This window comes from Notolepis coatsorum (assembly GCF_963971535.1).
Source record: "Notolepis coatsorum genome assembly, chromosome: 12".
Taxonomy (NCBI): domain Eukaryota; kingdom Metazoa; phylum Chordata; class Actinopteri; order Aulopiformes; family Paralepididae; genus Notolepis; species Notolepis coatsorum.
The window spans coordinates 31,186,451-31,210,137 of NC_140176.1; the positions used below are offsets into that span (position 1 = coordinate 31,186,451).

The following is a 23,687-nucleotide window of genomic DNA, read 5'->3' on the forward strand; positions in this document are numbered from 1 at the left end:
GACTCCGTTCACACCGTTTCCTATGGAGTTAACCAGTGTTGTACTTGTAGGACTCCAGACCAGGTCTCGGTGCTGTCTCAGACTCAACTCCGTCTGACAAAGAGGACTTGGAATTTTATTTCAAGAGCGGTCGAGACCACAACAGCAGTCTTTGAGCATTTAAACATCTGTAAAAATCATTTAAACATCTGTAACATAACACACTCAATCTTTTTCATTATATCAGAAAGACCGCCCACAGGCTACCGCAGACCGCTGTCCGAGGTCCTGAAACGACATAGCGTGATTCCAGTCCCCTCAAACGACCGTTTCGAGGACATTTTTGTTTACTCTGGATTTTGGGAGACGTACTGAAAAGACAGAGGGCTAACGTAATCTAATCTATCCATATGGATCAAACCATGCACATAAAACAGCAGTACTAAAACATAATGCATGTTATACCATGGCCTGGGTGAATACTCGATTCTGATTGGCTGGAGGGAGGGGTGTTGATTATTTTTAGTAGTAGACGTGACAACATGCCCACAAATGCAACTGCCACATGTGGTAGACGTGACAACATGCACACAAATGCAACTGCCACGTGTAGCAGACGTGACAACATGCACACAAATGCAACTGCCACATGTAGCAGACGTGACAACATGCACACAAATGCAACTGCCACGTGTAGCAGACGTGACAACATGCACACAAATGCAACTGCCACATGTAGCAGACGTGACAACATGCACACAAATGCAACTGCCACGTGTAGTAGACGTGACAACATGCACACAAATGCAACTGCCACGTGTACTAGATATGACAACATGCACACAAATGCAACTGCCACGTGTACTAGATATGACAACACACAAACAAATGCAACTGCCACGTGTACTAGATATGACAACACACAAACAAATGCAACTGCCACGTGTACTAGATATGACAACACACACAAATGCAACTGCCACATGTAGCCGACGTGAAAACACGCAAACAAATGCAACTGCCACGTGTAGCAGACGTCACAACACACCGGCAGCTGGAGCATGTGGAATGGTAATTTGACCGACTCCCGACGCCAGAATTTATTCCGAGACGGACAATATTTTCACGTTCGGCCAAGGCATTCGCCTTTTAATGAGAATCAATAGTGGACGCATGTGGAAGGGGTTTACGTCCTTATGCCGAAGGAAAACTCAAAACAAGCTTCAACTGACCTCAGCTATTTCCGATTCCCTCTCTAAAAACACCACAGCTTTCCACCGCCAGCTGTTCCAGAAAAACGGGATAACTTGAGGTAGAAGAAGAAGAAGAAATAAGTCCTCCTCAATATAATCACATAAAGATAATTCACGGCGTGGAGAGAGAGCGGAGCGTAAATCATAACCAGGAGAGATGCTAAATATATACCGACGTCTGGTCCCAATCACAGTGGCATGTTTACTAAAGCTCTTGACTGCATCGGTCTACAGAGATGGATTCTCATACAGCGGGGGGGGGGGGGGGGGGGGGGGGCGCCCTCGATCAACCCACGCATCCTGGTACAGCTGGGCGGCGAGGCGGTTAGGTGCTGCACTGAGGATCGTGAGAAGGGATCCTCTGCACACGCAAATCAAAATCTCGTTGGGCGAGTGCGAGAGGTGTTGCACTACAGCCCAGTGTCGATACACACTCCTGTAAAAAATTTGGTGAAACCACTGGCTCTAGTCGGCACCTAGAATTATTTTATTAGTTAAGACAATGTTTCGGTCCCAAAGAATCTTCCTCAGGTCTCGGAACTGAGGCCTTAAAATCACTGCTGGCCAGTATGACTTACCCAGTTGTAGCCTATGCAACTCATTACACCTTTTGATACGATGTACGGTTTTGCAACCATTTCCTCAGTAGAAGATTTTAACTTACATCTGATGGCGGCTAGGTGGTGTAGTGGGCAAGGCACTCGCCACCAGTGTGGAGACGCTAGGATTCGCGTGTTCGAATCCAGCTCTCCACATTGTTTTCAGTTTAGCTGGTCGTCCGCAGTAATACACATTGGCCGTATTACGGGGAGGGAAAACTGAAGGGTGGGGATCGAACGTTGTGAACAAGCGACTCCTACAAGTCGGTTGGTGCGCCTGCGCAGTAGAATCAGGAAGTGTCGGGGGCAGCGTGAGCCTCCCACGCGTTACTCCTCGACACTGAGAGATCGAGCTGCGCAGGTGAAAAGATGCGACTGCTGTTACCTCAAGTACCGGAGGGGACTTGTGCTATGTATGACTTAGTCCACATTGCAGCCGGCTTGTGGGAGGCAAGAAACAGCGTTCGTGACAGGGGAGGGTTGAATTGGATGATACGAAAAATTGGGATGGGAGAAAAAATAGAAAAATGGGAGAAAAAGTGGATCAAAAAAAAAACTTACATCTGATTATACTGTGAGATTCCCGTTTTGGAAAATTACTTGTATTGTGGTTTTAGAAGCTGAAACACTCGCCCCATTGTATTGTATTGGAGCCTAGTGAGGAGGATACTGCACAGTGCAAATTTCTCAATACTAAGCGATCAGTGAAATTATGGTCTGTACTGACCTTAAACAAATTTAAAATAAGTACCGTATATTAAAGAATGTTTAACTGTCTGTTGGAGGTCTGCTGTTTGAGGCCTGTTAGCAGCCTAGTTACTGTAGACACAATTTAACATTCTGCATTGCTTTTTCAATGGCTTCCTTGAAGTAATAAGAATATGGTGTTTGCCAGGAGCCAGTAGATAAGGGATGTTAGCTATAGGTGTTTACTAGAGGACCAGTAGATAAAGGATGTTAGCTATAGGTGTTTACTAGAGAACCAGTAGATATTGATAAGGGATGTTAGCTATAGGTGTTTACTAGAGGACCAGTAGATAAGGGATGTTAGCTAGGTGTTTACTAGAGGACCAGTAGATAAGGGATGTTAGCTAGGTGTTTACTAGAGGACCAGTAGATAAGGGATGTTAGCTAGGTGTTTACTAGAGGACCAGTAGATAAGGGATGTTAGCTATAGGTGTTTACTGGAGAACCAGTAGATAAGGGATGTTAGCTAGGTGTTTACTAGAGGACCAGTAGATAAGGGATGTTAGCTAGGTGTTTACTAGAGAACCAGTAGATACGGGATGTTAGCTATAGGTGTTTACTAGAGGACCAGTAGATAAGGGATGTTAGCTAGGTGTTTACTAGAGGACCAGTAGATAAGGGATGTTAGCTATAGGTGTTTACTGGAGAACCAGTAGATAAGGGATGTTAGCTAGGTGTTTACTAGAGGACCAGTAGATAAGGGATGTTAGCTAGGTGTTTACTAGAGAACCAGTAGATACGGGATGTTAGCTATAGGTGTTTACTAGAGGACCAGTAGATAAGGGATGTTAGCTAGGTGTTTACTAGAGGACCAGTAGATAAGGGATGTTAGCTATAGGTGTTTACTAGAGGACCAGTAGATAAGGGATGTTAGCTATAGGTGTTTACTGGAGAACCAGTAGATAAGGGATGTTAGCTATAGGTGTTTACTAGAGGACCAGTAGATAAGGGATGTTAGCTATAGGTGTTTACTGGAGAACCAGTAGATAAGGGATGTTAGCTATAGGTGTTTACTGGAGGACCAGTAGATAAAGGATGTTAGCTATAGGTGTTTACTAGAGCAGTGGTTCCCAAAGTCGGGGTCGCAACCCAAAGGTGGGCCGCGAGCAGCCACTGGAGGGCCACGAGATGATTAAAAAAAAAAGTTTTTTTCAGGCCACTGAACTTAGAAGCAGGCCAGGACAGTGTTTCTAGTTGTATTCTAAAATTCTATTCTATTGTATTCTAAAATGTGACTATATGGTTTTATATTAACTTAATAAATAAATAAAAACGAAAAATCTACTTATTTCAACGAACATTTCAAACTAAATAACAGATTATGCACATAAAACGCTGAAAACAACCGAAGCAACAATAGTATTTTAATGAGGCTATTATTACTATCATTATTATTTTGCAACAAGTTAGCCCTCTCATAAATAGCACATATAAATTAATAACTAACTTGAACTAACTTAATAGGATTGAAGTGATATTTGGCTTAAAAAATCGGTCGCCTGGCCAAAAAAAAAAAAAAAAAAAAAAAAAGCCTGACGATGTGCATTGGGCCGCGGCTCTCTGACGCCTTATTTTCTGGGTCCCGGCCTGAAAAGTTTGGGAACCCCTGTACTAGAGGACCAGTAGATAAAGGATGTTAGCTATAGGTGTTACTGTTTACTAGAGGACCAGTAGATAAAGAATGTTAGCTATAGGTGTTACTGTTTACTAGAGGACCAGTAAATAAGGGATGTTTGCTAGGTGTTTGTTGGGGGGAGGCAGTCGATAAGACATGTTAGCTATAGGTGTTTACTATGGGTCCAGCAGATAAGGGATGTTAGCTAGGTGTTGCCCTGGTCTGTTGGGGCCTTACTATGTCCCAGTATGCCCTGGTCTGTTAGGGCCTTACTATGTCCCAGTATGCCCTGGTCTGAGAGGACTCACTATGTCCCAGTATGCCCTGGTCTGAGGGGACTCACTATGTCCCAGTATGCCCTGGTCTGTTAGGGCCTTACTATGTCCCAGTATGCCCTGGTCTGAGAGGACTCACTATGTCCCAGTATGCCCTGGTCTGTTAGGGCCTTACTATGTCCCAGTATGCCCTGGTCTGAGAGGACTCACTATGTCCCAGTATGCCCTGGTCTGTTAGGGCCTTACTATGTCCCAGTATGCCCTGGTCTGAGAGGACTCACTATGTCCCAGTATGCCCTGGTCTGTTAGGGCCTTACTATGTCCCAGTATGCCCTGGTCTGTTAGAGCCTTACTATGTCCCAGTATGCCCTGGTCTGAGAGGATTCACTATGTCCCAGTATGCCCTGGTCTGTTAAGGCCTTACTATGTCCCAGTATGCCCTGGTCTGTTAAGGCCTTACTATGTCCCAGTATGCCCTGGTCTGAGAGGATTCACTATGTCCCAGTATGCCCTGGTCTGTTAAGGACTCACTATGTCCCAGTATGCCCTGGTCTGAGAGGACTCACTATGTCCCAGTATGCCCTGGTCTGAGGGGACTCACTATGTCCCAGTATGCCCTGGTCTGAGAGGACTCACTATGTCCCAGTATGCCCTGGTCTGAGAGGACTCACTATGTCCCAGTATGCCCTGGTCTGAGAGGACTCACTATGTCCCAGTATGCCCTGGTCTGAGGGGACTCACTATGTCCCAGTATGCCCTGGTCTGAGGGGACTCACTATGTCCCAGTATGCCCTGGTCTGAGAGGACTCACTATGTCCCAGTATGCCCTGGTCTGAGAGGATTCACTATGTCCCAGTATGCCCTGGTCTGAGAGGACTCACTATGTCCCAGTATGCCCTGGTCTGAGAGGACTCACTATGTCCCAGTATGCCCTGGTCTGAGGGGACTCACTATGTCCCAGTATGCCCTGGTCTGAGGGGACTCACTATGTCCCAGTATGCCCTGGTCTGAGAGGACTCACTATGTCCCAGTATGCCCTGGTCTGAGAGGACTCACTATGTCCCAGTATGCCCTGGTCTGAGAGGACTCACTATGTCCCAGTATGCCCTGGTCTGAGGGGAGTTCTAGAAGTAAGAACTCTTTTCAACACATCTGTAAAAGTGTCATTTTCAAGAAGCCGCCACCCCCCTCCCCCCACTCTCACTCCTCACTCTCTCCCTCTTTTCTCTATCCCGCCATCTCCTGCCTGGCCGGCCTAACAATGACTCAGCTTTTCACTCCCATAATTCCGTTGGGTCCGTGGCCCGGCCCGCAGCCCCCCCCCCCCGTCCGTGGGGGCCTTCGCAGGGCGGGGCCAGCCTAGCCCTCGCACGTCAAGTGTGGCCCCAGGGTCTCAGAGGACATGCCAAGTGAAACATGGGTCCAGGCCAACAGGGCTGAGCCTGGTCTGAGAGCAGCTGGGTCTGGAGCACTGCACTGGTACAGGTGCAGAGAGAGAGAGAGGAAGAGAGACAGGAGGGGGGCGAGGGAGATGGAGGAGAGAGAGAGAAAGAGGAAGAGAGAGGAGGGGGAGATGGAGGAGAGCGAGAGAGAGAGAAGAGAGGGGGGAAGAGAGAGAGGAGGGGGAGATGGAGGAGCGAGAGCGGGAGAGAGAAAGAGAGAGGAGGGGGAGAGGGAGTTGGAGGAGAGAGCAGGAGAGAGAGAGAGAAAGAGAGAGAGAGAGAGAGAGAGAGAGAGAGAGAGAGAGAGAGAGAGAGAGAGAGAGAGGGAGAAGCATGCCTGTGGGAGACCTTACTCTACAACGTGGGAAAGCAGTGGCTTACACACAACCAAGTGTGCCAAGAACACACGCAACACACACTAACACGTCAATATGCAGACACAAAGGCAGAAAAGGCACGTTGGTGCACCACAGCCAATATAGAATCAGCACACACTGGCTATGGCGGCCTGGACTGTGTTATCAATTATTATCATTAGCATCATTATTATCACAGAGGAATGGATGTGGAGCAAAACACCTGGTGGGAGACTGGAGAAGATAACCACCACTGTGTGTGTGTGTGTGTGTGTGTGTGTGTGTGTGTGTGTGTGTGTGTGTGTGTGTGTGTGTGTGTGTGTGTGTGTGTGTGTGTGTGTGTGTACGTGTGTACGTGTGTGTACGTGTGTGTGTGTGTGTGTGTGTGTGTGACAGAGATAGAGAGACAGAAGCAGGGTGAGTAGAGAAAATGAGTTTAGAAGTGACAGAGTGAGAGAGAGTGAGAGAGAAAAAGTCAGAGTAAGAGAAAGAGTCAGAGCAGACAGAGAGAAGTTTGAGTGAGTGAGGGAGGTAGAGAAAGAAATAAAGAAATAGAGACAGAGTAAGAGTAGGATGAACAAAGAGTTTGTGAGTGAGTGAGTGAGTGAGTGAGTGAGTGAGTGAGTGAGTGAGTGAGTGAGTGAGTGAGTGAGTGAGTGAGTGAGTGAGTGAGAGAGAGAGAGAGTGAGAGAGAGAGAGAAAAAAAAAGAAAGACTGAGTGAGACAGTTTGTGTGAAGGAGTTTGAGTGAGAGAGTGGGTGAGCAAGCAAGAGACAGAGCTAGCAAGCAAGAGAGAGAGCTAGCAAGCAAGAGAGAGAGATAGTAAGCAAAAGAGAGAAAGCTAGCAAGCAAGAGAGAAAGCTAGCAAGCAAGAGAGCTACTGTAGCAAGCAAGAGAGACCTAGCAAGCAAGCAAAATACAGAAAGCTAGCTAGCAGGGCGGTCAGGTGGCGTAGCGGAGATTGCGTTCGTCACCAACACCGGAGACGCTGGATTCGCCTGTTCGAATCCAGCTCACAGCTCCGGTGTTGTCACCAGCTTGGCTGGCCGTTCACACTAATACAATTGGCTGTATTAGAGGGTGGGAAAGCTGGCGGGGTGGGTCCGGGTCGTTGTAAACAGCGACTCCTACAGTTCGGTCGGGACGCCTGCTCAGCGCGGATAGGATCTAAGGGGGGTAGTGTGATCCTTCCACACGTTACACCCTCTCAGTGAGAGTCCGCGCTGCCAGGTGAAAAGAAGTGGTTGATTGGCTAGACGTGTGTCGCAGGAAGCACGTGATAGCCTCCACTCTCCCAGACCGACTGTGGGGGGTAAGTGCGCAGCGACCAGGAAGGGGATTGGGAATTGGCATAACGACTAACATTGGGATGGGAGAAAATCGGAGGAAAAAGGAGGGGGAAAAAGACCAATAAAAAAAATAAAGCTAGCTAGCAAGCAAGAGAGAGAGAGCTAGCAAGCAAGAGAGAGCTACTGTAGCAAGCAAGAGAGCTAGCAAGCAAGCAAACGAGAAAAAGCTAGCAAGCAAGAGAGAGCTAGCAAGCAAGCAAAAGAGAGAAAGCTACCAAGCAAGAGGGCTAGCAAGCAAGAGAGAGCTAGCAAGACTAGACTACTAGACTACTGCTTGACCTTACTCCTAGAACCCACCTCACCCCTGCCCACTTTGACAACCTAGGATGGCTTAGAGTAGACGACAGAGTACAGCAACTTGCAATGGGCCTGGTCCAAAAGACACACTACACGACTAAGGCACCCATGTACATGTCAAAATACTTCCCAAAGGTCAGTGAATACCACGACCACAACACCAGAGGGAGTTCCACAAATCATGTTAAACCCAGATTCGGCTCAAACAAGGGACTAAACACGTTTGGCAATTATGCCACATCAATGTGGAACGCCCTACCCACAGCTGTAAAGGAATGTGAATCACTAACCACTTTCAAAACCACTCACAAAGAGCACCTACGAGTGACTGCAATTCGAAACTGGCCCCTGTAAATGTCCTAACGCAACCCCCTCCAATGTACAATAAATGTCCTATTAAACCCAATAATACACGAGACCCTCTTCTTGGAACCAAGTAAGGTTTCGTCGATAATCCAATGTACAGTTTACCCCCCCCCCCCCCCATCCCGCCTACCCAACCCCCCATCACCTCCAATGTACAGTTTTCCTCCAATGTACAGTTTTCCCCCCCACCCCACCTACGCAACCCCCCCTCCACCCCTCCTACCAACCTCCTACCTACCAACCTCCTCCAATGTACAGTTTCTTCGTCAAATGTATACTCTCTTTTTTAGACTCTTCTTGTATCAAAAAACAGTACTGTATTTGTAAATCTGGTATGTCATAAATGTATAGATGTAGCAGTACTGTCTATCTGTATGTCATGTATGTCATATATGTTATGATGAATTGAAAATGGGGGACCCTGATGTAAACAAGAGGAAAGTCTTTCTCTGGTCTGCATCCCATTAACAATTGTGTGTATTGAGCTGTACTGTATTGTACCCATTCTGCAATCTGTTAATAAAATGTTCAATCAATCAATCAGCAAGCAAGCAAAATAGATAAAGCTAGCAAGCAAGAGAGCTAGCAAGCCAGCAAGAGAAAGCTAGCAAGCAAAAGAGAGAAAGCTAGAAAGCAAGAGAGCTAGCAAGCAACATTACATTTTGTCATTTAGCTGATGCTTTTATCCAAAGCGACTTACAAGTTTTGTACAACAAGTCAGCAGGAAGGTTACAACTCTATCAGCTGAGCAAGAGAGCTAGCAAGCAAGCAGAAGAGAGAAAGCTAACAAGCAAGAGAGCTAGCAAGCAAGAGAGCTAGCAAGCAAGAGAGAGCTAGCGAGCAAGCAAAAGAGAGAAAGCTAGCAAGCAAGTGTAATATTCATGCCTTGAATATGGCATTTACGACAGGCGCGCCAGGCGCACCTTCCTGTTATGTATACCTGCACAAGGGGTCCTGACAGTCAGTTGGCTGCTAGCCGTGGATGGAGTCACACTCATGCTTAATGTTGCAATAAACAACTTAACGTAATCTCCTCGTCCTGAATGATTATTCTCATTAAATCGAATACGACATGGTGTCAGAAGCAGGATGAACATGGATATCAACAGAGTCCCATCGCCACGGATGAATTGGGATTCTCTGGACTTACCGGGAGAATGGAAGAAGTTCAGGCAGCACGCGGAGCTAATGTTTTCGGGCCCACTTAAAAAGAAAGGAGAGGACAAGAAATGTAGCTACCTGCTACTGTGGAGCGGAGAAAAACGAAGATACATTTACAACACATGGACTCTCAGTGCAGATGAAGCAAAGGTATTGAAGAGCTACTATGACAATTTCGAAGCATACGTACTTCCAAGGAGGAATACGATTTTCGCTAGGTACAAATTCCATGAAAAAACCCAGCAACCTAGCGAGTCGTTTGAACAATTTGTCACTGCATTGAAACTACTCGTGAAGGACTGTGCATATGCGAACAATGATGAGATGGTTAGAGACCGTATAGTGTTTGGCATACACTCAGCAAAAGTAAGAGAGAAACTATTAAACGTTGGATCAGACTTGTCATTAGACAAAGCGATAGATATAGCTAAAGCCCACGAGCTAGCACAATCTCAGATAAAGAGCTTTACTGGCGCCATGAGCAGCGCGCATGAACAGCTCGTGCACGAGGTGCACAGACATGAACAGAAGAATGCCACACAGAGGTACCGCCCCAGAACAGAGTGGACAGAGAGAGCGAACAGAGCGAGCGACACAGACACACGAAGGAACTGTGGATACTGTGGGAGCAGAGCGCACAAGGAAGGAGATAACTGTGCAGCTAGAGGGAAACAATGCACGAAATGCGGAAAATGGAACCACTTTGCTAAAGTTTGCAGGGCCGGTAGTTTCCAGAAAAAGTCAGTACACGAGATTAGCATGCGCTCTGAGTCAGGCGAAGAGTCAGACGAACTGTATGTAGACACCGTGACAGACAGACGGTTTGATGAAACAGAACAAGCTTTCGCAGACATACAAATAGGAAAACAGGGCACAGAGCTTAAATTTAAGCTAGACACAGGTGCACAAGTAAATGTAATTCCTTTGAGAGAGTATCACAGTTTGCAAGATAAACGCAAAATACAGCCTACTTCACGCAGACTGACAGGATATGGTGGAGAGAAGCTAGTAGTAAAGGGCACATGCACGTTAAAGTGTAAATACAAAGAGCATGACATGCTGTTAGACTTTTACATAGTAGACACTCAGGCACCCCCAGTTCTAGGTTTACAGGCATGCCTGAATATGGACCTCATTAAACTAGTGTTGTCAGTCACTGCGTACACAGATAAACAGACCATCATGGAAGAATACCACAATGTGTTTAAAGGGATCGGACTATTCCCAGGAGAGTGTCACATCCATATAGACCCAGACGCCACGCCAGTAGTCTGCCCACTGAGAAGGATACCGATCGCCCTGCGTAGCCGACTGAAAAAGGAGCTACAGAATATGGAAGACACACAGATCATCACTAAAGTCATTGAACCAACGGAGTGGGTCAGTGCACTGGTCATTGTTGAGAAACCACGCACAGGCAAGTTCAGAGTATGTTTGGACCCTAAGGAGCTAAACAAGGCTATCAAGCGCCCGCACTACCCTCTGCCGACACTAGAGGACATCACACCCAGACTAACAGGCGCACGCTATTTCAGCGTACTGGATGCAAGGTCGGGGTACTGGTCCATCAAGCTCTCTACAGAATCATCAAAGCTGACGACGTTCAACACACCGTTTGGACGATACAGATTCCTACGATTACCGTTTGGACTCGCCTCTGCTCAGGACGAATTCCAACGGAAAATCGACGAGACATACGAGGGACTGAACGGAGTAGCAGCTATAGTAGACGACATCCTTGTCTATGGCGCGACCAGAGAGGAGCACGACAAGAATCTACATGCAATGTTAAGAGAGATCACGGGAGAGAGGCGTTCGGCTCAACGCAGACAAGTGCACCATCGGAGCCACCGAAGTGAGCTACTTCGGGCACGTCCTTTCAGCTGACGGCATGAAGCCTGACCCAGGCAAAATAGCTGCCATCAAGGAGATGGAGGCGCCAAAGAGCCGTGCAGAACTGGAGACCGTGCTAGGTATGGTCAACTACCTGGCAAAATTCGCCCCAAGCCTCTCCGAGATCAACGCACCAATGAGACAGCTACTAAAGCAATCAAATGAGTTCCTGTCGGACGCGCAGCACGATGCTGCATTCCAGAAGATGAAAGACATACTCACCAGTGAGCCGGGGCCAGTCCTCATTTACTTTGACCCGGAAAAGGAGCTCAGCTTGCAAGTGGACGCATCAAAGTATGGTCTGGGTGCTGTGCTGATGCAGGAAGGAAGGCCAATTAGCTACGCATCCAGATCACTCACAGACAGCGAGGTCAACTACGCACAAATCGAAAAGGAGATGTACGCAGTCCTTTATGGATTCAAACGCTTCCACCAATATGCCTATGGTCGCCATGTTGTGGTGCAATCTGACCATAAGCCCCTGGAGTCGATCATGAAGAAGCCGATCGCCGCAGCTCCACCGAGGTTACAGAGGATGATACTACAACTACACAAGTACAACTTCGTAGGTACTGACATGCTAGATAGTAAGGTACTTGGCCTGGCAGCTGACTATGTTTATGGTCCGATATGTCATATATTAAATGAATGCTTAATGAAAGGTGTTTATCCCACTGTCTGGAAAGATGGTAAAATTATTCCCTTACCTAAAGATGGCAGACTAGCACTCACTGGGAAGAACAGTAGACCTATCGCTATTCTCCCAGTTCTCAGTAAACTGATGGAGAGAATAGTCCACTCACAAATACAGGATTACTTTGACTGTAATGGCTTGAACACAAGTTTTCAACATGCTTACAAACCTAATCATTCTACTTGTTCTGCCCTTACAGTAATGACAGATGACTGGCTCAAGGAAATTGATAACTCAAAGATGACTGGTGCAGTATTACTTGATTTTAGTGCTGCATTCGATGTCATAGACCATGATCTGCTCATCGGTAAATTAGAATGCTATGGGTTTTGTCCAACAGCCATCATATTTATGAAGAGTTATCTCACAAGTAGGACACAAAGGGTTTATTACACTGGCAGCTGGTCTCACTCTAAGGTCTTAGACTGCGGGGTCCCGCAAGGGAGCTGCCTTGGCCCACTCCTATACGCCATCTTCACAAACGACTTACCATCAGTTCTGTGTAAAGCAACTGTACAAATGTATGCTGATGATTCCACATTGTACTATGCTGCAAAAACTGTCAGTGAACTGGACAATGTTTTATCAGCTGAGTTAAATATGGTGTTTGATTGGATAAAATGGAATAAGTTGGTACTAAACATCTCAAAAACCAAATCAATTATCTTGGGTTCGAGTCATAAATTGTCATCAATACCAAAAATGAGTTTGAACGTGTCTGATGAACCCATAGAACAGGTAAATAAAGTAAAATTACTGGGCATAATAATTGATAGCCAGCTGTCATGGGCAGAACACATTGATACCATAGTGAAGAAGATGGGGAGTGGTATCTCCATGGTGAGGAAATGTCTTTCTTATGTCCCTGCATATATTGTGGGACAGGTGGCGAAATCTTTAATTTTATGTCACCTAGATTATTGTGCACCAGTATGGTCCTCTGCATCCAAAGGTCAACTAAAGAAATTGCAAACTGCCCAGAACAGAGCTGCAAGGTTAGTTTTACATTGTTCCATGAGAACAAACACCATCACTATGCACCGGCAACTCTCATGGTTAACGGTAGAGAATAGGCTGGTTTTCAACACAGTTAAATTTTTCAGGAACACTGTCTTTTCGTCTCAACCTGTTTTCTTATACAAACAAATTGTCAGATGCAGTCAGGTTCATTCTTATTTTACTAGGTCAGCTGATGATGGACAGATTATGTTACCACGTCCAAAATCAAATGCTTTAAAGAGGACTGTTGTTTATCGTGCCATCAATCATTGGAATAACTGCCCACTAAACATAAGTAAATTGAATAGTAAAGTGTCTTTCAAATACCACCTGAGAATGCACTACTTAAATATGTGAGCAAAATATTCTGATGTTGATAATGATGTCTACAATGTTTTACTGATTTTAGACAATGTTACAATGTTTTTAGATAATGATGTCTACAATGTTTTACTGTTTTTAGATTATCATTGTTAATTGTGATTGTCATATGTATCTTATGTTGTTATGTTTTGTGTTGTCTTTCTATGTGGACCCCAGGAAGACTAGCTCGCCACTTAGGTGACAGCTCATGGGGATCCTTTTTAAACAATAAACAATAAACAATAAACAATAAACAATAAACTTCACGATCGTGCACCGCCCTGGGAAAGACATCCCAGTTGCCGACACGCTGTCCAGGAAATCACTCACCTCTCACGACGACGGACTCAGTGAAGGGATGGACCTTCAGGTACACATGGTGTACAACAGCCTACCTGTACACGACGACAGGCTACAGGAGATCAGAGAAACAACAGACAATGACACATAGCTCAAGCTGCTCAGCCAGGCTATCATGGAGGGATGGCCTGAGGAAAGAAAACAATGCCCCCAGAACATCACTGAATACTGGAACCACCGAGATGAACTATCCAAAACGAATGGAATCATTTTCAAAGGGGAGAAAATAGTCATCCCTACCAGCCTCAGAGGTGAGATGCTGATCAAGATCCATGCAGGCCACATGGGCATGAAAAAATGCAAACTGAGAGCACGAGACATCATGTTCTGGCCTGGAATGGGTAAACATATAGAGCAAGTCGTGGACATCAAACACCAAGGGGCCCATGATGCCCCATCGTATCCCAGACCGTCCCTGGCAGGTGGTAGGGACAGATCTCTTCAACTGGAACAACCAGGACTACGTTGTGACCGTCGACTATTACAGCAGGTTCTTCGAACTAGACAGACTTCACAGCACCACATCGGCAGCTGTAGTCCACAAGCTAAAGGCAGCCTGTGCCAGGCATGGCGTCCCAGAGACTATTGTATCAGACAATGGACCACAATACAAGTCTAAAGAGTTCGAGGCATTCGCCAAGTCGTGGGAGTTTACACACGTCACGTCAAGCCCACATTATCCGCAGAGCAACGGACTAGCGGAGAGAACCGTAAAGACAGCAAAATCACTCATGGACAAGGCTAAAGCAGACGGAAGAGACCCTTACCTAAGCCTCCTTGAGTATCGTAACACCCCAGTCGACAACTTCAAATCGCCGGCACAGCTGTTGATGAGCCGCAGGCTGCGCTCAACCCTCCCGAGCACCAACCAACAGCTGCGGCCAGGGGTAGTCAGCCCCAAAGATGGACATGACAAGCGAGTGCAGAGACAACAGCACCAGAAGAAATACTATGACAGGTCAGCTAGACCACTGCCCCCACTATACTGTGGTGAATCCGTCAGGCTCCAAGAGTATGGACGCTGGAGGCCGGCAGTAGTCATACAACCAGCTGACACTGCGCGGTCATACCACGTTCGCACCCAAGATGGACGCGAATACCGCCGCAACCGCAGGCACCTGAGGGACACAAAAGAGGAACACTTCCAAGACAGCGACGGTCTGCCAGGTCCAGAAAGCGTCGATCAACCACCGGACACCAACGCCCCTGAACTGTCAGAGGACTCAGAAGCGAACTCAGCTTCATACTACACCAGGTCCGGCCGAGCTGTGAAGCCTCGGGACGTACTAGACCTGTGAATGTACAGGGTGTAGGCGGATCGCTGCCCTATTATAACACCGTTATATACCCCAAAAAAAGGGGGTGGTGAAATGTAACAGAATATTAATGTATACTGAAATGGATGACTTACTATGTGTGCTGAAATTTATGACTTACTCACCCTGTTTACTTGTCAATATGCTGCCATTTTGTTAGCAGGTTAATTCTATGAATAAGAGCTGCATATGGTAAGAGTTGTGAGAGACACGATAATATAAGCTTTGAATACATACCTTAGTCACAGCTGAAGTGTTCAAATATTCAAGCAGACTTTCCAGAATAAGAGTGCACACAATACGAACTGTAATACCTTTGATACAAGAATATATTTTTATGTTTAACATATTAATGCTTACCTGTTTACATTGCCTGGTCCTGACACAGTGTAACGAACATGGTTAATGTTTACAAAGAAATTCTTACAGAGTATTGCACATCTTTTCTTTATGTTCATAGCTTCTAAACAAAGCTTTCTTTAAAAGAAGGAGGATGTAATATTCATGCCTTGAATATGGCATTTACGACAGGCGCGCCAGGCGCACCTTCCTGTTATGTATACCTGCACAAGGGGTCCTGACAGTCAGTTGGCTGCTAGCCGTGGATGGAGTCACACTCATGCTTAATGTTGCAATAAACAACTTAACGTAATCTCCTCGTCCTGAATGATTATTCTCATTAAATCGAATACGACAGCAAGAGAGAGAGCTAACAAACAAGGAAGCAAGAGAGAGCTAGCAAGCAAGGAAGCAAGAGAGAGAGCTAGTAAGCAAGGAAGCAAGAGAGAGAGAGCTAGCAAGCAAAGCAAGAAAGAGAGCTAGCAAGCAAGGAAGCAAGAGATATTGAGTGAGCAAGCAAGAGAGAGACTGAGCGAGCCACGGGTTAGAGACACAGAATGACAGACAGAGAGAAAGGCGCATGATGCCGTAACTCAATCAAATGATAGCTCATCAGCATCTGGGTGGTAAGTAATGGAATTGACTTTGAAGACAGCAGCTTCCCTCCAGCTCTCTTTAATGTGGACCAGGGTGGCGGAGGCTACCATTTCATCTTAATCAATCAAAGACACATGCGGAGAACACACACAAAGAGACGCACGCAGACACACACACACTAAGAATCATCCGCCAGCCCACACACAGTCAAATTGGGAAATGATACGAGACGTTTCAATTAAAGTTATATGACTCACAGCAGCCGGGCTGACATTTTTCGCAAATTGTCTCCCGTGGCATGGAAAGCCATTTTCCTTTCATACATGTGAGCAATTAAGGAGCCCTTTTGCCATTAGCTTGGGAGCTTCGGTTCTCATAATCAACGCCCTGCCCGGTATACACCTCCCCTACCATACCGATTTAGTTATTATTGATTTATTTGACGATTTTCACAGGAGAAGGCCGATCCTCGAGCCTATAGGGCAGGGTAATCAAATTTAACACTTTTTTAATTTTTTTATATGGGCGACAGTGGCTCAGGAGGTAGAGCGGTTGTCTGGTAATAGGAAGGTTCCCGGTTTGATTCCAACTCCTTCCGGCAGCATGTCGAAGTGTCCTTGAGCAAGACACTTAACCCCCTGACTGCTCCCGATGAGCAGGTCATTGTGAATGTGCGTGTTTATGTGTGAGTGAATGTGTGAGTGAAGGCACAAGAAGGCACACGTTGCAAAGCACTTTGGATAAAAGAGCTATATAAATGCAGTCAATTTACCATTTGGAGAGGTGCAGGTAGATTTTCAAAACGGTGAAGTGAAGTGGAGCGTTGGTGTGAATTAACATAAAACTGTCACATCCCTGCCAACGAATCAACCAACGCTCTGCTGCACTTTGTGCTCTACGCTTGGCACAAACAGTCGGCCGCCCTTCGGTTCAATTAGAAAGCACTCATGCATGTCCAGAGTGGGAGGTGCAGGGATTAACCTGACGGAAGAACATTTTGCGAAACACGCTGTTCTAGACTATATCTATATCAAGTTTCAAGTTTCTTTATTAGTTGTCATACAGAAATACAGAATACTTTTATATGAAATGCTTCTTTCCGTTTTGCTCCTGAGTGTGCTAGATAAAATAGATAAGTACAAAATAAGTATAATATAAGTATAAAATAGAAAGTCAAGTACGTAAACAAGTGTAAACAAAACCAAAATGTTCAATATACATATATATATACAATGCAGAGTAGAGAAAAGGTAACTGAGTTACAATACAATATACAGTACAATGCAGAAATGGGATGAGGTACAACTTAGCTTGTGGTGCCACCTTGTGGTGGTAAGGTGCAATGAGGTATGAGTTGTCGTGCAAATCTCTTTAGCAATAAATATAAAGTGTGTTAAAGTGTCTAAAGTGGGTAAAGTGGGTGCTACAGTGAGTTGTTTATTTAAAGTGAGTGTGTACGTGTGGACGTGTGTGCTATGAGTGTATTTGATGGTTTGTTACATAGTTATTGTCATTGAGCATCCTGATGGCCTGGGGATAGAAGCTCCTTCTGAGTCTCTCTGTGCTTGCCATGAGACTCCGGTATCGCTTGCCTGACTGCAGTTCAAAGAGGCAGTTGTTTGGGTGGCTAGAGTCTTTTATTATTCTCTTAGCCTTACTCTTGCAACACTTGTTGTAAATGTCTTGGAGAGTGGGAAGCCCACCTCCAATTGTGCGTTCGGCTGAACGGGCCACTCTCTGTAGTCTGCTACGGTATTGTGCGGTGCTATTCCCAAAACAGGAGGTGATATTGCCAGTCAGGATGCTCTCTATTGTGCATGAGTAGAAGTTCTTAAGGATCTTCTGACTCACGTTGAACTTCCTTAGGCGCCTAAGGAAGTAGAGGCGTTGTCGTGCCTTCTTGACTACACTGTCAATGTGTGTGGTCCATGTCAAGTCCTCGGATATGTGGACTCCGAGGTACTTAAAACTGTTCACTCTCTCGACCGGTGCCCCGTCGATGCTGAGGGGGCTGTAGTCCCTGACCCCCGACCTCCTAAAGTCCACAATCATCTCTTTTGTTTTGCCAACGTTCAGGGAGTTCTCCTGACACCATCCCGCCACCATCCCGCCACCGCCAGAACCTCTACCTCTTCCAGGTAGGCCCTCTCATTGTTTGCAGAGATCAGGCCCACCACTACTGTGTCATCAGCAAATTTGATGATTGTGTTGTTGTTCCGCTGTACATATCTGTAGATACTATATCTATATCTTACATATCCCCCACCTACTCTTACTAGTTACACTGCTGGCCAGTATGACTTACTACCATAGTGTCTTTATACCTGTATCACTGTACATATTAATGATATAATATGATAAATTTATTTATATTGCGCCCCATAACCAATAGTTACACAAAGAAAAACAGAAAGGCAGGAACAATAGGAAAACTGAAAAAATACATGCAGGCCAACCAAACAGACAGAGAACAGACGGACATAATACACCTGTCATATTACAACACAAAAAGAAAAAGATGGGTTTTGAGCATGGCCTTAAAAGTCCGTAGAGTGCTTGCAGATTTTATGTTTAGTGGGAGCTTGTTCCAGAGTTTCAGCGCTGCAACTTCGTCACCAGTCTTTTTTTTTATCCACTTTTTCTCCTTATTTTTCTATTTTTCTCCCATCCCAATTTCGTGTATCCAATTCTCCCCTCCCCTGTCTTGAACGTTGCTCGACTATGCCCCCCACTGGTCGGTTGTAGGGAGGATAGAAGCCTTGCATCACAAAGAGGCAGCCTGTCACATCTTTTCACCTGCAAGCGCGGACTTTTATTGGCGAGGTGTAACGCATGGGAGGCTCACACTACCCTCGCCACTTCCTGTCTCTGCTGTGCAGGCGTCCCCTGTAGGGGTCGCTGTAGGGGTTGCTGTCCACAACGTCCAGATTACCACCCATCGACTTCCACCCGCTGACTCTGCCAAATGAGCCAGTATGACGTCCGGACCAAGCCGAAGGCAATGCTGACACCGGGATTCGAGACCGGAGTCTCTTGCATTGGTGACGAGAGCAATCTCTGCTACACCACCCAGCCGCCCCTTCCTTCGTCACCAGTCTTGAGTGTGGGATTGGCAGATTTGACTGGTTGATCTGAGGGATCTGGAGCTGGCTGATTAGAGAGTTCCTTTATGTAGGCTGGGGCGAGACCGTTTAGGGCTTTGTAAGTGAACATGAGGATCTTGAAATGAATTCTTTGTTTTACCGGGAGCCAGTGTAGGGATGCAAGGACTGGGGAGATGTGGTCCCTCATCTTGGTGCCCGACACAAGCGTTAAGTTAAGATAAGATAAGATATTCCTTTATTGATCCCCTTGGGAAAATTCAGGCATCATAGCAGCATGGGGGATGGAGGGGGGAGGGAAGGTACAGGTAGTAGAAGACATGGTACAAGTTTCTCAAGTTTCAAGTTTCTTTAATAGTTGTCATACAGAAGTACAGAATACTTTCATACAAAATGCTTCTTACTGTTACGCTCCAGAGACTGTGCTAGACAAGATAGTATCAAATAACATAGTATAGCATGTAATTTTAGAAGAAGAAAATGAGGTCACAGTGTTCGGTATAGACATATGTACAATGTTCTGAGTTACCATATAATATACAATACTATGCAGTGTACTAATGTACAGTACTATATAGTGCAAAGCAGAAATGGGATGAGGTACAATTTAGGTACAATTTACAGTAAGGTGTACGAGTTGTAGTGCAATCCTTCATCAATAAATATAAAGTGTGGGGAGTGGGTGCTACAGTGTGTTTGTTTAAAGTGGGTGTGTGCTATAAAGTGTGTGGAGTGGGTGCTACAGTGTGTTTGTTTAAAGTGAGTGTGTGCGTGTGGATGTGTGTGCTATGTGCGTTTGGTGGTTGTTGTTGTGTAGTGTTCATTCATTGTTCGTTTAGCAGCCTGATGGCCTGGGGATAGAAGCTTCTTCTGAGTCTTTCTGTGCTCGTACAGGTCACATAATTATAGTACATTGGAGAAGTAAAAATTGAAATTGAAAAAAAAAGGCAGTGTAAACAATATAACAATATAATTAAAGTGGACATGCGCATATGGGCAACAAGGTGCAAGGTGAGGGTATGTATGCCCTCTCAGTTATATTTGCCCTACATTGTAGAATAAATATAGTTACAATATATATAATCTAATAATCCAATCATCTAAATCTAATCAAATATATTATCTAAAAATGCTAAAATGCTAAATATATGCTCTGATGAAGTATACAGTATACACATAAGGTGCGGTATGCATAAGGTAAGTATGCCGTGATATACAGTACATCATACGTTATATATTGTCCTTTTAGGTGGGAGTCAGACACACTCAGTGATGGAGGTTCCTAGTAGTTGGATGTCTGGCAGCGGTCCCTGCCCACTGTTGTGGAGCCTGATGATAATATCAGAGACCCCCCGCATTTCACTGTATACCTGTATGCCGTGACAAATAAAACTCTTGTATCTTGTATCTTGAGAGTGAGGATGACACTCTGAAGGTCGCTGGGGGAGAGGAATGTTTTTATGTTTGCGATAGTGCGCAGCTGGAAAAAGCAGGACTCTGCCACTGCCCGCACTTGTTTGTCGAGATTCAGCTCAGAGTCAAAAAGGACCACCAGGTTTTTGACCTGGGGTTTTATCAGGGTGGACAGAGTACCCATGTTGTTGGTGATCTGGGTGACAGAGGTGGGTGTGCCGAACAGAATTATTTCGTTTTTGTTCTCATTTAGCTGCATGAAGTTTTGTGACATCCACTCCTTGATGTTTCTCAGACAGCCCTTTAGTCGGGTTAAGCCAGTGGGGTCATCTGGGCAGAGTTCTATGAGTGTGGAGAAATCTCCTGGGACATGCCAACTTTCTGTGATACAGAGAAAATCACACAAGGCCGCTGTTTTTTATTTCACGGATCTCACGTTTAGTAGTCCTAATTTCAAGGGGAGTTCGCTTGATGGTGCGCCGGTTCCCACTGGCGGCGGCCTCCTCCCCTCCTATGGTGAATCCGTCGGTTTACGCTCTATGGTCCCCGTGGGATAAAAGGTGTGGGGGGACGGACGCTGTGATCTGCCAGGTGTTTCTCGCGGTGATCGGTTTTCTCCTTCATAGAGGCACGGATCTAAAGAAGAGTTTGCCGATCATAACGGTAGACGAACAGGTTTGTTTGTACAACACTTAAACTTAAATGTACCAAGACATAAAACGAGAATACAAGTGACTAAGAAGCTAGGAAGTGGCCGGCTGCTGTCGGGCATAGCGCCGCCATCATTCAATCAGCTGTCCTAATACTACAACACTGTACATACATCTGATTAGCACTATATAGTAGTACTAATATTTTATACCCAGTTTAATCACATGTACATTGTATATTGCTGTTGCACTTTACTGTCACATTTGCACATGGTTGGATGCCAAACTTCTTTTCGTTGTACTGTACTGTATGATGACAATAAATTTGAATCTAATCTAATATTTTTTACTGTGGAACTAATGGAATAAAGATGTATGATTGGAGTGAGTGGGTCTGTTGTGTAAACCTTTTTGTTGGGAGCTATGGACGTGAATCCTGAAAAGAAGCTTTCATTCTTAGTGTTTTTACTCCATTCAGTTTGTCATGAGACGTTATTTAGTTCAGTGTCTGTGCCAGACAACAGGAACAGTCTCAAGTCAACTAAACATGCTATAGAATTTCACTTGGGCGTGTTCTTGTATGAGTTTGGAGAATCTATTTCTTTAGGGTCTGTCTGATCGTGGGGTTTTGTCCATTATTCTAGCTTTACAACCAGCAGGGTTTGTCTTGGCAACCATGTAGATGAAGACGTCATCTGCATACAGTATTATTTGCTTTTTTATTTCTGGACACAGAGGGCAAGATATTTAGTTCCTTGGACAGTAACTATATATTATTGGTTCACTGCGTCAAATGTTTTGCTTAAATAAAAATAAATAAAAAAGGAAAAAATACAGACCCAGCAGAGGAGCCAGAGGGCCAGAGAAACAGAGCCTGGGGGCCAGGGGCCGGGGGAGATGGAGGGGAGATGGATGTTCCAGTGGGAGACTATGACCTGCGGGGATCATCCCTCTCTGGGACAGTCCCCTTTCAGCCTGGGGCCATGCAGGGGCGCCACAAAACCCCAGGACTACTGCGACGGTACAACACATACTCTCTCTCAATCTCAATCCCTTTGAAAAGGCAAAACATAAAAACATGTATAGAACAAAACGGACAAAAAGAAGAAGAACACAAGCAAGCACGAATCCATCCAGACCGACAGTGCTACTACGAGTCGGCACCGGCAGTGGCGGCAAGGTGAAAGTAGGTGGCTACACTTGGTAGCTAACGCTAGCAGGGCTGCGTGAACAATTTAGGCAACAAACATGCGCTTCCGCGTTTCTCGCGCATGAGCCGCGACGCGCTCTTCAGAGGCAGGAATACTAAGCTCCCCCTTAAGCTCCAGGAGAGAGGAGAGAGGAGAGAGGAGAGAGGCTGAAAACCTGCAGTTCTTGCCCAACTTCCCGGATCCGATTTTTCTGATGAATACCCCCAAAACATGGAGGTCCCAAACGCATGGAAGTATTGATTGCGCCGTAACGAATCATTAAAAATATATACCGTTGACTGGAATATGTTGTGCCTTTACACATATGTTGGATTATGTAATTGGTTTGTCATGACAAACTAATAAAAAAATCACGATTTACCCAGTGGCTACAACAACACACAGTGACTATGCATCATTGTTTACAATGAATGGAAATCGTGATTTTTTATTAGTTTGTCATTCGTTTGGCAGCATTTGGCAGGGGATCCTACTAAAACAATAAAACAACAAGTGATGGGCGGGGCCGGCATCTTGGAGTAAAGTCGCACATCGCATCTGCTCTCCAAAACTTTTACAAACCAACACTTATTGCCCCACTAGTATCTTTTTTTTTTTAATGATTTTCGACAATTTATTACTTTTATGACAAATATGTGACAGTGCCCAGCGGTATCGCCCGCAAGCCGCGGAAGTGAAATGACCGCAAATCACAATAAAAGTGAGAGTGGGAGAGTGACGCCCATAAACACCACACATGGCCTCTGTTGATAAACTTTCCATCGGATTTAATGAACGAGATATTGGACTCTACCTCGGAGGGTCTGTCGGGTCTTTCTTTATGCGTCTTTATGGGTAAGTTGTTGACTAGTTGTTTATTTAGAATGTATGCAAAATGTGAAATAATAAGCTTGGCGCATTGGACGTGAGAATTAGACGTGAGAAGAAATCGTAGTCCTAAAACAGAGGAGACCCAGGGCTTTCGATTTGCGTCTAGATTTTATAAAACTACACAGACAGTGGCTGCCGACAGCGGAAGTCCAACAGCGGAAGTCCAACCATATCACATTTTTCTGACGTTTTTATATCTCACGGGTCGAACAAACCTAAACGTTATTGGCATAAATTACAATGTATATTGTTTCTTTACCTTTCTGTGAACATAGAAAGAAGAACAAAAAAAAGTGGACTATTATTGGACACAGACACGCACATGGACTGCACATTAACACTTTCAGCGCCATAAGCTGTCCCCATCTCTGCCGCTTCAAGGCCATCTTAAAATGGTCATTTTCGCTGTGTTTCACGATGTTTGCAGAGCTGTGTGTGTGTT

At 45.4% G+C, this 23,687-nt stretch overlaps 1 protein-coding gene across 1 annotated transcript in view; it reads right to left on the reverse strand.

Moving 5' to 3' along the window:
• stau2 (staufen double-stranded RNA binding protein 2) overlaps positions 1–23,687 on the reverse strand; it is a 411,601-nt gene that overhangs the window by 306,905 nt on the left and 81,009 nt on the right. The gene's annotated exons all lie outside the window — the stretch shown is intronic.